The 14,246-nt window shown below is 32.9% G+C and overlaps 1 protein-coding gene across 4 annotated transcripts in view; it reads right to left on the bottom strand.

Moving 5' to 3' along the window:
• Positions 1-3,035, bottom strand: part of LOC105426742 (uncharacterized) — a 190,016-nt gene extending 186,981 nt beyond the window's left edge. For 2 of the 4 annotated variants that reach the window (XM_089085271.1, XM_011638119.2), the window contains exon 1: positions 2,725-3,035. The gene's annotated coding sequence lies outside the window, so the exon portion shown is untranslated. The remainder of the gene's footprint in view (positions 1-2,724) is intronic. The other 2 variants (XM_089085259.1, XM_011638118.2) reach the window with 1 other exon arrangement.
• Between the last annotated feature and the right edge of the window lie 11,211 nt (positions 3,036-14,246).

Genomic DNA, 14,246 nt, shown 5'->3' with positions numbered 1-14,246 from the left:
AAATTATTATACAGATAATTTACAAATCAACTTTTATTTAAACAAATCTTTAATATTTAATAATCGATTTAAAGATTTAAAGAGAGAAATTGTTAAAAACAAATTGTTCTCGAGTTAGTTTAATTGTTGACCAAATTAACCATTACATGAGGGAGATTGCAACGCATCCTTGCACGAGCACCGACAGAAAGTTTAATGTAAGATATAGAGAATTTATATGTATACTCGGCATGCAGTAATATCGCGCAGTAAGCAGCGAATCCGTTTTGTGCTCTCGCGCGGAATAACTCATTTGACGTTAGCTAAACACGATGAACCAGATTCCGAGAGACGCGCGTGGGATATCGCCAGCTAACGTCTACGAGTCCGAGATTGTCTCGGCAAACATGCTCGCTAATTCATAATCTCTCTAGAGACCGTTCTGGAGATGGAGATGCGCCACACTCGATTACACCCGAGGAGAATCCCTTCGCAGGGAATCCCATTCCAACGAAATTACAGAAATCTTCCGCGACGAATAGGGAAAACGTGTTAATTAAGCTTAGTCGCTTGATATTAACAATTTTGCGAGCAGATGTTTAAACAAAGCACAACATTCAAGCGTAGCAAGTACCGTGTACCTGTTGTCATGTGAGTTAGGACAGTTGAAAAATTAAAATTGAGTTTTTAGAGAGCTTGATTCCGTTTTGATGAAAATACAGCAATTATTGATATAGATATCGCAAAGCGATGAAGAATCGTTACATAGTGCGATATCAAATGTTCAATTTAAATATAAACATTAATCGCACTTTATACAAAACCGATTGCAATTATAAATGTTAATTAATTTATATAAATATTAATTAATAAATATATTTTTCTCACTCGCGTTTGTCACATTTTCCTTTTTTTCATTGCTTTAATTACGATACGAATAATAAAGTCATCAAGTATCGAGGCAAGTTTTTATTTATGTATTTAGACTTTGTCGGAAATTATATAATAATGATATTTCTGAAGTACAGAAGGCAATCATATATGATTGCGTTTGAAGCACATCGTCCGACATCAAACCCTTCCGTCTAATTGCAGTGCTCTTGACTCAAAGACACAAAGTCACTCAAGCTAAAGATATTCCTCCCTACTGAATGACAAACTCATTAAATTTGCATCTTTAAAATTTCAAGTCTTATAATTATTGACAAATATATTTCGTTATTTTATAAGAGAATTTTATTAAAATGGAATTCATTATTTTCATTAAAATAAATTTTAGTCATAATTTATCTATAATATATATTTGCGTTATGATCGAATCATGATCAGCTAATTAAATACGTAGTAATTTTAATTAAAATTCTTTCGACGCTGTTAAACGACCAATACAACTAATATTATAGCAAAGTTCACATCGAACATTCTAGGAATGCACTTCCAACAATTGAGAGATTATCATTAATTATTATTTTAATCAGACGCGACAAAAATTTTGATGCCTTACTATTTCAATTTGTATACAAAAGGTAATTTAAGATTTTTTTTTTTAAATAGTCTATATTTGAATGCTTGAAGTTTCCTCGGTACGATTGTTATTTAAATTATTTATACATATATTACTATGACTTTGATAAATTATTTATACATATATCACTATGATTTGATTATATTTTTATAAATATTTATAAACAGTTATAATTAACCGTGAGCTATAATTTAACCTACTGACATCTTAGGACAAATCGAGAAACTCTAGTTAAACTCTAATTAACTTTAATAAAGTTATGAAAGCAGTTTGCAGTATAATAGTCAGTTAACATTTCCAGCTATATAAAGTAAAATTAGGAAGTAGAACATAAGCATTCCATTTAGCGGATCAAATGTACCATTACCGTCCTTAACTTCATTTGCGTATTGTATGTATTATTAACATATCATTAAAATGCAAAAACATGTAATAATTTGCAATAACATTTTGATTATTCAGTATTTTTCATATATAAAAATTACATCGATATATATATATTCTGTCGGTTTTTGACCAATTTTATCTATGCGAATATAGGATTCACTCGTATCATTGAAAATCTAATCGTCGTAGGATTTCGGTTAGTCAACATTGGCAGCAATTAAATTTATGTACATTCCATCCGCTGGTGAATAACTTGGCTCGCTTGTTGAATTCATATCTCTCATTTTCTATTGCCTATACCGCTGACAAACGAATTGGCAAGTGATTGCCATAGGATTTCTGTAGGTTAATATATTGTCAGATAACATGTGAGGATTAAATCGCTATACATTCCACTTGTGTTAGCCAACGTCATCAATGCGCTATTCACTGATATCGTCACATATTGCTGTAGTTATTTGGCCAACATTGCTGAACAATGTTATTCAATTCGATACGCGATATTGCTGGTGTTGATCAACTTTATTTTCACGAACTGTCATTTCGATTGCTAAAAACATAGCGATAACTGAACGATAAAATTGTCATTTCTACTCAATTAAAATCAACATTGTCAGGCGATATACAATCGAATTGTCGTTCAAGTTGTCCAGCATCGCTGATGCGGAACAATTGAACATTGACACACATTCCGTCCACATTAATCAGCTCTCGTTATTCGACCGAATTTGTAGTTTTATCGCGATATCTGGTAAACACTCTCATCAAAATTCCGCCTGAAGCGATTTCTTGGACGAGCAAGGTTTGAAATTTGACCTTTTCAAGATCCTTACTATGTATCGTCACTTCTCCCTCGGCGAGGACACTTCTACCCATCGGTGACACCAGCGAGACCGGTACACAACCTCCGACTGGCGTACGACACCCTATCGCATCTCGTGCTCACGTGTGTCATGAGTTTCACCCCTGGAGGACGAGTTTTTAGATCGACATCGTGATGTTCGTTCTTTGTCGATGAAACAATTCGCATTCGTACCCCATCGGGTGGACGACGAAGATCGGAACAAGGACGAAACACGATTTCGCAAACCGACGACCCGATTTCCCGGACGGGCGAGAACTGACCAGCCTCGCCGAGGGTAGGTACCCTTATAGATATACGATGATGGGACGCGCGCATGTGCCGCACCGGCAGTGATGCCGCGCCACGCTGCGGATCCGGCCGACGCGGCGCGCTAAAGGGGTACGCTGATTGGTCGGCTGAGAGGGTGAACGAGCAGCTACCAGCAGGGGAGAAAGTCGGTCGCTCGGCCGGAAAGTGACAGTGATAAGAGCTCGTGCATGCCGGATGCGAAAGCAAAGCGCATAGATCTTCCGGCGTGAAGATGTTGATCGATATCGTATCGAATCTATTCCGTGTGCGCGCTATCTTTAGCTACATAAAGTTAATGATTTACTAGAAATCGAGTGAATTTATCAGGTATCTGGCTGAAACTGCAAATTCATGGACGCGTATATTTATTTACATACATGAGAAATTTTTAAGAAATCTTATGATATTTTAGAAATTATTTATTATTGTTATTTATTATTGCGAAGATATTTTAAGATTATTACTATTATATTTGCGAATAATATATAAACATAATTTATTATTTTAAAAGAATACTGCATAATGTTTGCGCATATTTAAATATGCATACATGACCTGGCTGCAAAGTTATCGCAGTATATATCTAATATCTATGGCGGAACAACGTCGTGCAAGTTTCGACTTGCAGATAAGCCACATAACTTTCAAGCGATATGTTTTGTATTTTAACATCATTCACATAAATTAAAAAATGAATAATTAAAATAACTATACAATGTTTACAAGACTCAACACGAAAAACATTAGCTTGAAGTATTAAACGTAATAAATATATAGTGCTGAAAGAACGATTTTTAATTAATTGATAAAAAGATACTTTTTACCACATGATTTTTGTTAAAACTTAATTAAATTGTACAAAATTAATGTACAAAATAGACAAAATAAAAAGAATATACAAAATGCTGTGATGCTCATAAAAAGCTACATATTTCTTCACACAATGCTATTCTATGTAACAATTTTACAATAACGGTTGTTGTAAAACTCTTCTGAAATTATCGATTATCTTTTTTGTCGAAATGCCATATTCTCGTTGGAGGCAACCGTAAAGAAAAAATAAGCAAAGGAAAAACTTCGCACGCTCAACGGATCAAAGAAAAGCGAGTAACCGAAGCAACGCGCGGAAACGAAGTTTTTAATTTACGTCGCCGAAGTAATATGTCGACGACTACGACGAAAACGCGCGAAACGTGGAATTCGGTGGGAAATATTCTCCCAGGCCGGGCAGTTCTCATTTCGTCCCGTGTTCAAATATGTGCCCGACTACTACGCGTCCTGTGCGCGCATACTTCGAGTCGCACTCCTCGTGCCGCTAAAACTCCCGTAATTGCAAGAATCCTTCAGCGACTTCTCGCCACGTTTTTCTGCCCTCCTTTCCTTTCGCTTCCACCGCTTTTTATTGCCCGACCAGTTAGCAAACTCGTGCGAAAACGTTCCCGCGTCGCGAACTATCCTAAATCGTCCACTGGTAGCATTTTCGTAAGGAATTAAGGAAATTCTTGATAAAATATAATAATAATGTTTGGTATATAATCCCTTTATCTATTAACGCTACATCGGGCAAATTTTTATTTTATAAAGACGCTATATTGAAAATTTCATTTGACTTTACTTTTATTTGTAAAAAATGTATTCGAATATTTAATTCTTTTGCATGCATACCTTTGAATTGTTTAATTTTTAAAAATGTAATTTACATTTGACATCATCAAAAATTCTTCTAATATTTTAATCCATAAATCTCTCAAAAACATAGAGAGAGAGAGAGAGAGAGAGAGAGAGGGGGGGGGGAGAGAGAGAGAGAGAGAGAGAGAGAGAGAGAGAGAGAGAGAGAGAGAGAGAGAGAGAGAAGTGGCAAATACATCTATGCGAACGCAACTCTCTGAAGTTGTTCGTGGATATTATTGATTATTCTTTTTTTTTCGCGACTGCTGACGAAACTGCCACGTGCTCGCGTACGTTCGCAATTTGCTCGCATGTTCAGCATCGATAAGCGCTATCAGGAACGTTCCGGCTCATTCGACGCGCGACCAATTACTTTTGCCCCGGGCACTTAACAGAGACAATGGAGGCACGTCGAAGGCGGAAAATCAAGTGGCGGGAAAACGGCAGAGCATGTCACGTTTACCGTACAAATGTCGCGCGCAATCACCCGTGAAGATAACGAGATCGTTAATTAGTGGTCGCGAAAGACGGCGCGAAAGGATTCGCGAATGAAAAGAAATAAAAGGGCTTTCCGCGCACAAAAAGAACATATAATATGAGAAACGATTCTCTTTTTTAAAATTTTTTTCGAAGCTTTCTTTTATTTTTTCTTTAAATAAAAGATAATAATGCTATTAATTTAAGTAAAATTTAAATAAAATTATGTTATGTTGAACACATGTAAAAATTCTTGAGAGATCAAAATTTTATTCTTTGAATCATAAATAAGCCAACTTGATTTGTTCGCTACGTTTACCACAAGAGATATATTTGGTATTAATAATAAATAGTTTTATTATTTAGTTTGGGGAAATTAAATTTAATTAATAATTAAATAATATATTTTAAGTGCCCTCGAGGTTAAATGCAATATATAATTATGAACAACTTCTACATGAGCTTCAACAAATATGGTGAATTTATGAGTAAATTTGTAAATGTATTTGTTGTTTATTCACTATGAAAAGATATAAATTACATATATATCATTTATTATTTAGAACTATCGAATACATGAATATGTAAGCATTCTGTAGCCTGTATGTAACTTATTTTAAAACATTTCATACATTATATACATAGTTATTACATTATGTTTATTATTCATAGTGAAGAATAAAGAAGAAATTTAAATTATATATTTTTGCTATTTTGATATGTTCTTATATTTTTTCATTTTTCAATTGACAAATCACTCGTGGATTAAGAAGAATGAAGAAGATTTAAAGAAAAATCAAAATAAAGATAAAAAAATCGAAGATTTTTAGATTTAAGATAAGATTTCAAAAGAATCAGAAAAATAATGATAAAGCCGATTCATGTATCTCCTTTTATTACGATAATGAAATCTTTAATCAGGATGTGAAATATAATAAGGAAAAAGAATGAAAAATGTCAAATTGTATCTTTCGATACGTTTAGAGTTTATCGACCCGACCTCAATTTTATCACTGATTTATTACTTGATATGTCAGTACGCGTTTATTCTTGCACCAGTGGGCTTTTTTATAGAGATCCTGTACATTCTGTGGCATTTAATTTTTTGAAAGGTTTTGATTATCCGCTTATGTGATTATGTGTAGAATTCTATAATAAAATCCTTTTAACGAATTATGTGAAGTGATAAACTTTTCAGTTATTAAAATTATATTGAAATTACTAAATTATGTTATAAAATTACTATTTAATATATACATTAAATTGATTCATATTAAGAACTTTTAAATTCTATTAAAAAATTCTCCATAAAATAATATAATATATGTGTCATAAAGAACTATATAGCATTAAGTTTTTTCGTATACTCTTATCATAAGAATTAAATATGCAAAATAATATACGATAGCGACTAGAAAATGGGACAAAGATTTTATATGATCACACTCGTGACTGTATCGAAAATGCATTGACACATTTTGGCATAAAAGCTCAACTTATTGTAATGAACAGGAAGGCCGTAGCGTCGTAGCATAAAGTTTCAACGGGACGAAAATGCTGTAATAACATTGTCGTGAGCGCATGTACTTGTCGATAAAACCACGTAGAAACGGGAGATAAAAGAATATTTAATCAGCGCGCATGGAAGTGGCATGGAGATAGGTATAACAAAAAGTAGAATCCTCCAAACGGAACAGGCCCCTCGTGTACGAGATAGAGAGGACAGATAAACGCTCAGTTAATTAGTATGCAAAGTTTGGGAATACCGTAAGCGAGTTAACAGGAAAAGCGTCCCCGCCAACGACGTTACGTGAAGACTTACGCAAATAAATTGCTGAGAGATTATTACGTCGCGATTTACGCGGTGCGATGAATGAAGTGTGATTGATATCGCTAGTAATTTAAAAAATTCATTCTGCAATCTTTGTTGAAAAGGAGATTTATACATAAGAAACTCAGTAATAATTAGAATATGATATGAATAATAACTAATATAAAATAATAATATATTACAATAGATACATTGTTAATGTAAATTTTTATGCAAAAATGCTTCACATTTCATATTTTTTTTTTTCATTTTAAGTAATTAATTTTTTTGAGTTTCTTTAGTTTTTCATTAAAAATAGGATTAAAAGCGCAATTGAAATATTTATTGATGAAACAATTAATCAAAGTATTCTTTTACACAAAATTATTTAATACAAATAGGATATTTTACGTGCAGCAGTTTAATATTAAAATATCTGTAATATAATTAAAGTACCAGCTTTGAATTGCTCGACTTTGATGCTCGACAAGTCTACCATTGCTTAATCATTTGATAAAGTATCGGACGCGAGATGATGCTCTATCTTTTAGGGAGATAAGGATCGATTGAGGGAAAGCAAAGAGATGGACACTAAGTGGATAAGGGGATATTTGGACGGGCAATATCGACTGGCGAAATCTCGATGAAACAAGGATCTCGAAGTTCTCGCAAATCTGGAGGAAGAAATCAGGAGAAACAGAGAGAGAGAGAGAGAGAGAGAGAGAGAGAAGGAGAGAGGAAGAGGCAATAGTAGTAACTGAGGTTACTAGGCTACTACTCGATACTATCGAGAAGAACCGCGGAGGATAAACGTTCGAGGAATGGATATCGAAGGATATGCATCTGCCTCTGTGATTCAAAATGGGCAGTATTAGTCTACAAATCGTGAGAATGACTACAGAAAAACGATGGAATACAATAATAAATTAAAAAAGCAGGCCGTGCTTAATTTTGGTCTTGACAAAATTCAGAGAAAATCGAGTAGAAAGAATTTAATTTCTTTTTTTTTATGTCTTAATATGTCTTACCTCTTTTTAATCTAACTGTTACGTGAATGTTGAGCGAGTTCTACAATTGCGACATAAATTTAAATAGCACGTTTAAAAAGATACAGAAAGTTAAAATATTTATTCCTGAATGAAAATTAGAAGTAAAGTTTGCATCGAATCATTTCATTCTTTTTTCACTTACGTGATTTATTTTTTTATAATATTATTTTTTACATTTAATAAATATATATATATATATATATATATATAATATATATATATATATATATATTTATATATATATATAATATATATATATATATATATATTTATATTATATATATATATATATATATATATATTACACATTTGTAGAATGAAATAGATTTCATTTATTAATATATAAGAATAGCTTTTGTGTAATTAAGTTTAGTTATCATAATAAAAATAATTTCATAAAGATCATAACGAGTTCTGCAGAAATCTGCGAAAAATGAAGAATAAGGATTAATATGGATTAAGATAGATGTGTAATTAGAAGTGAGTCGTTGAAAGCACACGTGACGCTAAGGTATCGCGGGGATTCTCTTTTGGAGAGCGAAATTTCATGCCGGGAATTACTTCGTCGCGAGCGAATGCGAAAGCGATACATTGCGCGAGTAAAACAAAGTATCCATGACCATCATCGTGATGAAGAGAAATTGGGAATCGTCGCCAGGGATCATTTGTCAAGTAGTTGCATCCGAGTGCTTCCGTGCTGATCCGTTTATTATTTGAAATCGCTGAAAAGAAGACTGAAAGAAAGTGATCGAGCAGCTGGATGAGCGCGATTCGAAGAGCGCAAAAACCGGATTACAGTGCAAAATTGACGAGCCAGAATCGCAGTTATTAAGATATTTTCTTCGTAAAAGAAGTAAAAATCATAATTTTGATCATAATTTTCTAGAAAAGATTTCTAGAAATAAAAGAATTGATAAAAATATAATTTTTATACATATTTATACATATTTATACTTAATAATCGCTTCTCTTTCAAAAAAGAGACGAAAGAAATACATAAAATGTTAAAAAGATTTAGTAAATTTGTTTTAAAAATTTGATATCCAAAATTTTTTTAAAAATTGTCAAAGTTTTAGTTCATGTGACGTATATTATACAGCACATATATTACAATAGACTTATTTTATAAATATGTGAAGTGAATATAAACAAATATTTTACTAGCGAGTCATGACATTTTCGCTGACATGAAGAATTCTAATCTAAGAATTCATCAAAGAATCTGTGGCTGATGCGATACGGCACCAGAACACTGCGCATACGAAATCGAAAGTGCTGAGGGACATCCAAAGTGAAATGGTAGACGAAAGATCCGGCTGCAATCTTGACGAAGATCGTCGCTCAAGCACCGGATCGTTTGTCAGAGGGACATCGTAAAGATCCTTACGAAGTCGAATCCGCTCTTTATGCGCTCTAGACAGTCGTTTATTACCCTCGAAGGGTCGAGGAGTTGAATACGGTTAAGGGTAGTTCATTGCAGACCGTCTGGAGATGCCTATCGTTCCAGAAACCGCTCGCTCCCCTCCTCACTTTATCTCCACTTTGTCACTAACGTATTTCGTTCTCTATCCTACTCTCCTTTCTTTCGAACGGTTTTGATAACGACATCATCGTTGATGAGAATACTATTCTATGATGAATAAAAAGTAAAGACTTATGTTGAAAGTGTTCTGCATATATAGATGAGAAGTTCAGTCGGCAGTTCTCTTTTTCGCGTACTTATTTCTAGATTTTATGTAAATTTATATTTCTCTTAACAAACATTTTGCATAAAATAACACCTGAAAGGTTAATCTTAAACCCGTGGAAATTAGATTTTAAATTAAATTTTACCTTTGTATGTACACCTTTGTATTCAAAATGAAATTCTGAAATTTGAGCTAAAAACAAATTGTATCTTTATGATCTTCTACTGAGATGTTGGAAAAAAGTACGAGCTTTGTTTTCAAAAATATTATTTTCTTTTACAGAATATGTCTGCATTACTACAATTTCATTAATAATTTATTAAATTACAAAAATATTTTATAAATTAACAATAATATGAAAATTAGAAGTATTCAAAACAAAAACTTTATTGATAATTAATTTATAATTAATTGATAATTAATAATTGAATTGTAATTATTTTTATTTATTTTGCAAAATAATATATATATATATATATATATATATATATATATATTCCCGAAAAATCTCGAAAAATATATTTTTGAAAAATAGGCTGTATAACTCCGACATCTATTATTTTGCAAAATAAATAACTATATAAATTATAATAAATATTATAATAAATAAATAATTATATATATAGTTTTAAAAAGTATATAATACGTCTACACATATATTATTTCTTTAGTCACCGTTGTAATTATTTCTCCACGAGACGCTGCTCGTAGCAGATTCGATGACAACCGTGGTACCGCTCCCTCTCAGGATATCCGACGATCTTTAAGCGAGCGTGCAAAGTGCGTAATTCACATGCAGGCGAATTCATGGAGCCGTTTTGCGGCAAAAGGGCCGCGCGTTTCATCACGTCGGTACGGGCTTAAGGCGGAGATCGCGGTCGCGATACGTCAGGGATTTAATTGCCGGCTCGACGAACTCGACCAGCAGCTCTCGGCGCGCGAGCGTATTAGCCCTTCCGCAGCCGCCTCCTAATTTCAATTATTATCCCATCCGTTATTGCCACTCGGAAACGCCTCTTTTCAGCTCTCGGCTCTACGACGAGCGAATAAATCGCGCTTACCAGCCGTTTACAGCCGATTTATTCGCTAGTCTTCTCTCTCCCGTTATGACGAACTCGCACTCATAAACCTTATCGCTAATACCGCTCTTATTGATCGATAAGGTCCATTCTTTTCTCTATAAGTGCGTTAAGGAACAGATCATTTAGTTTAATGTCAGACAACAAGGAATTCATGCGAGTCTTATTAAAGGTTTAAGCGATTAACGGCAAGCAAGTAAAATTCTTAAAAATAAAAAATGTTAAATGTTCTTCAAGAAATTTTTTTCTAGAATTTTTTTCAAAACAAACTGATGACTGAAACATTTCAGAGCTTGTTATCATATACAAATTTTCTTCTGAAAATCATATTAAAGAAAATAGATAAATAAATAAATAAATAAATAAATAAATATATAATAAATATAATATAGATAAAAAGTCTAATTACATTTATCCATCCAATTACATTTTTCATAATTAATTTAGATATTGATCAAATTGTTTGAAATAATAAAGTAGATTAATTTGAATTCTTTTTACGTTAAAAAATAAATATCTAATTATATTAATTAATGTAACATTATATACTTTAGATAACTATTTTATATAACTGGCTAATATCTAATGATCTATAGCACATCTCTGTATTTGTAAAAACCGATAAATTTCAGTAATTTCTCGTCGTTAATTTTAATAATTATTACATTCATTATTACCCATGATTCAATTTTATCGGACAAACAAATAAATTACGCGCCATTCTTGTATCCGCTTGAAAGTTTGGTATATTACAGATCATAATTAGTTCATTAATAAATTTATTGCCTTAATTAATAATAATATCATAACATGCGTATTACTTCCGGTTTGCTAGCATTTTCAATCGGCGCATTGGTGTAATGTGCACAATAGGAAAGATAAGCAATATAAATGCCGATTGAGAATATAAAATCGAATACATACATTATCGAAATATATTATCGTAATAATTGTATTAAAATAATAATTATTTCAGACATACAGTACTTTGTAAATATTAATAAAGAAATTTATTATGTTTTACATAATAATAATAAGAAAAAAAGTTATTTCTACGTTTTTATTTATATATCCACGTATATATTTTACAGCTATTATTATATATTGAAAATCATTAATATTTTGAAACAACTGATATTTTTCTTTCTTTCCACATTCAATATCTTGAAAGGAATGATGCGAATTCTGGGACAGCCTATATATCGAAGGGCAGAAGAAGAACAAATTGCGCAACTTTTCTTAAGCTGCGGGAAAAGAAATGAAGGCGAAGGAGCAAAAGGAGAAAGTGACGGGTGATGAGAAAAGAGGGTAGATACAGACAGTAAAAGAAAATGTGAAGAAAATTCTTCGCGGGATGAAGAGACGCGTGACGTGATTTTTTTGTTCGAAGCGACTTATTTGTCCCCGTTCTTTCCGCCTCCCCATTTTTTATCCCTGGAGGTTTTACGCTTGTCCTGTTCACTACGATGCAGTAAGAGTTTTATACTTACTTCCACCAAAACCGTCTTTATGGCTTTTCGCAACACCCCACATGAGGTATTATATCAAAGACTCAAGAATGAGATGTAAGCACGAACAGATTCAGGAATGCGAGCCAAGGAAGAGTGCTAAACCGACTTAGATATGTGTCAGAAAATAGGAAGATATACTATAAAGACATTAAAATAATTCTGCAGTTTCTTCTTTTTACGAGTCTAGATTTTCTTTGCGACATAAGAGAGAAGCAAAAGGTTAAAGCCATAAGAAAAAAGCAGAAGGTTGAAACAAATTCATGACAATTGCCAAAAAAACAAAAATTTCGGGAAAAATTATTATGTAAATGTAAATGATATCATATATCCAGATAAAAAAATGCAAAAATGCGGAATGGGAAGGTTATATTATTATAAAATTAATTATCCAGAATTCTATGATTCGCCGTTTAAATTTTTAAGTAATAATTCAATTTTAGTTGAATTAATATAATTTTAATTTAGTTGACATGAAATTTTTATTTATTATAGTGATTTATTAATTTTTTAAAATTAATAAATTATTACTGTATTACGCTACATCTCGCAGAAAATAAATATATTAGAATTTTAGTATAAATTTTAGTATAAATTTACTTACCAAAATAACATTATAATTTAAGATAACAAAAAATTATATTCAATATTAATTTTTTTTTAAATTCGATAAAGACGTATGCAGAAAAAACTGAAGGAAAACAGCAGGAACATCCTATATTCTTCGATGCCTTAGGAGCTCATCTCGTTTAACGTCTTTTGCCAGTCCTGTTTACACTTGCAGGACCACGTTTTCCAACCTAAGGGATGGAAAACTCCGCTTTATCCCCGTAGACTTACCGGTTGGCGGCGTCGCCTGCGGGGGCGAAAAATATTAAAAACGATAAAGAACTCGGGCTGGGCTGTTTCTTCGTGCCTCCTCCGGAGATAGATCGTCGTCGTGCGAGCATCGTTTTATCGTCTTTGCACGAGAATCAGTGTCTTTCCTGTGCGCGCATGTAACCTGTAAGGCGTGTAAAGCCAATAACAACCCTTCGGGAAAGCAGCGAAAGTGGAAACGGGGAGCAAAGTTATAAATTTTTTGTAATGAAACTGCACCTTCGTACGCGTGATTTACGCGCTAATAGAGGTACACACGTGTACGCCGCCATCGTACGGAAATCTCGCTACCGCCGCTCTCTTATCCTTAGAAAAGTTTCTGAATACCTTGGAGTCAATTTTTACCGAACGGAAATATTGAGGCAGGAATAGTCTCTCAGTTATAAATTATTAAAAACGGGAAAATTTTCAGAAACTTTAATAGAACGTAAATTTGCATATTTCTTTTCTCTTAAAAGTTTTAGTTCCCGATTAATTTCAAATAGAGTCTTCTTATTTTAATAAATATAATTTATCTGTAATACATTTTTACATAGTCAGAAATCAAGAAAGTTGTGAAGAAAAATTGCATATATTGAGCACAAATTAAATAGTTTAAGCTTATAGATGACACATCGTGTCATGTCGTTTTGATTACATTTATCGCGTATTTCATAAGATTTCTATCAAACTTCAGAATGGTGTCTTCCTCGATGAATAGCGACCATCTTTCTTCGGCGACAGTTTAATTGGACGTCGTACTTTATTGGAACTTTTAATTTTTATTATTAGACATGTAGCTAATTTTTCCTCTTTTGTCCACGAAATCATTTTGTCGTGTTATCCATGTAAGTTTTGCAGATCCTGCCGCGATATGTTCCCTCCTTCCTTTCTTTCTTCCTTGTTATCAAACCATCATACAGCAAGGACTTTTAGTGCCATCGTTCCTCGAAAGGAGGTCCCTCGAGGCTGTTAAAGATCCCTCCTTTGAATATTGGGTGTCTTTCTGTGACCCTTAATAGTTTCGTTTTCCTGTCACGTCAAGTTCTCCCCAAGAGACGGCTA

Source organism: Pogonomyrmex barbatus, unplaced genomic scaffold, assembly GCF_055798465.1.
Source record: "Pogonomyrmex barbatus isolate J1 unplaced genomic scaffold, ASM5579846v1 scaffold1, whole genome shotgun sequence".
In the NCBI taxonomy this organism is placed as follows: Eukaryota; Metazoa; Arthropoda; class Insecta; order Hymenoptera; family Formicidae; genus Pogonomyrmex; species Pogonomyrmex barbatus.
This window is presented reverse-complemented; position numbering and strand designations above follow the sequence as displayed.